Below are 1,839 nucleotides of genomic sequence, written 5' to 3'. Positions count from 1 at the left end.
AACACCTTGTGCAGCCTCCCGACAGACTAACAAAAAGCGCCTTTTCACCAACTCAATTTATAATACGCCCCTCAAAACTCACAACCGAATAACAATCCATCCGTATATTTGATTTTCAAGATCCATTCAAGGCAACTTGGCTCTTCGCAAGCAAATAATTTCAGGGAAGAAACTCAGTTTAGTCAACTACTGGTGCATTCAGCACAGCATTTGCTCTTGCTTGTCAGGGTAGCCGAGTGGTCTAAAGTGCCAGACTCAAGGACATGTGTCATTCCAGCTGGCTTGGGTGTTCTGGTCTCCAAATGGAGGTGTGGGTTCAAATCCCACTCCTGACAGCTTTTGATTTTACCTCTCTTGAATTGTTCCAGTGCTAGCTGACAGTGAATGACTGAAATATAAAAGCAGCAGAAGAAAGCAAGCAACTCAGTGCAATTTGTGAGTATTCTGCACTGTTAAAATGCACAGGTTTTCATACTTTTTGGAATTCGTAGCTCAAGAAGTGACTCCTGTTTCATTTTCTATTCACCAACTCGATTTGCATTCCGCCCCTCACACCTCACAACAGAATAACAAACGGCTTCATGTGCCACAGCATTCCCCTGTAGATTCGGTTTGCACTATGAATTAGGCGACCCCGAATGAAATATTTTAGTGTTGGCTCAAATGTGAGGAATTTCATGAACCCTCAAAAAGGAACTTGCAAAAAATGCCAGCAATTCAAAGCGTGTAAGCAGCATGAACAGACCAATTCTGCAATTTCTGTTATCGCGGGTGGTGCTTCCGAGTCGATGGCTCTGCATTAGAAATGAGAAGTGCTGAACTCTAAACACGTTCTTGCCATTACTGCTACTCCTGCTGCTGCTCCTTCGTCCTCGAAAAAAGAAAAGACAGGCATGTTTTGAGTCTCAAAATGATCTTCTGGATCCACAAGAAACATGTAAATCTGATTGATTCCGCAGTATTCTGGATGTACTGTACTTATAACTTCCATTGAAGAGAGATTTCATCAGTTGCATGAAATTGAAACTTCCGACTTTTTGTCTGGTATTGAAAATATGTTAAAAAAACATAAACAATTTTCTAACGAACAACTCATGAATTATTGCCAGGATCTATATTTAGCGTTCGGTAGTGATAACACTGCTGATATTGATTGAGTAGAAATCTATGATGTATTGACAGCTTTATCTGAAGCGAGAAGTCCTAGAACACCATCTATGAAGTTTTAGGATTCATACCAAGAAATGCCTTTTGTTTCCCACCCCAACTGCTGCTTTTGCATTACACATTATGTGAACATTACCAGTTTTGGTAGCTTCTGGGCACGATTTTCCTAAACTGAAACTTATTACAAAATTCTTTAAGATGAACCATGTCCAAAAATTGTAAATCAGGACTAATTTTAATATCGAATGAAATTACTACAGAAGAAAAGGTTTAACTGAAATATGAATAAGACTATGCAAGCCTAAAAAGTAGAACAATTCAATTTATATAACTTATTTTTTAATTTTTTGAGAAATGGGCTCACACACCGGAAGACACTAATGTTTCTCTTTGTTAAGAGTATGTGAATAACAGTTTAACCCAAAATGTTTGTAATTGTGATTCTGTTAAAATTCAATAAATCGTCTATCAACGGTAAGAAATTATTGAGAAAGTAAGAAATTGTTTTATTTCATAAACTATAAGACAATGAAGAGAGTTTACTTCGCTTTTGTTCTTTTGACTTAAGCGTTCAGGATCCGAACCCATCTGCGGACGGTTGTGTTTCTTGAATCTCTTGTAATCATCAAAAGTCGTTGTTTTTTTCTTTAGTTTTTTCTCAAGTTGTACCAT

General features: G+C 37.6%; 1 non-coding gene across 1 annotated transcript; it reads left to right on the top strand.

The window, feature by feature from the left end:
• The first annotated feature begins 222 nt into the window (after positions 1–222).
• Positions 223–335, top strand: trnal-caa (transfer RNA leucine (anticodon CAA)). Its single transcript has 2 exons — positions 223–260; positions 290–335. It is a non-coding gene; the product is annotated as a tRNA-Leu (tRNA).
• Positions 336–1,839: the final 1,504 nt, after the last annotated feature.

This window comes from Atractosteus spatula, chromosome 10, assembly GCF_055471065.1.
Source record: "Atractosteus spatula isolate fAtrSpa1 chromosome 10, fAtrSpa1.hap1, whole genome shotgun sequence".
Taxonomy (NCBI): Eukaryota; Metazoa; Chordata; class Actinopteri; order Semionotiformes; family Lepisosteidae; genus Atractosteus; species Atractosteus spatula.
This window is presented reverse-complemented; position numbering and strand designations above follow the sequence as displayed.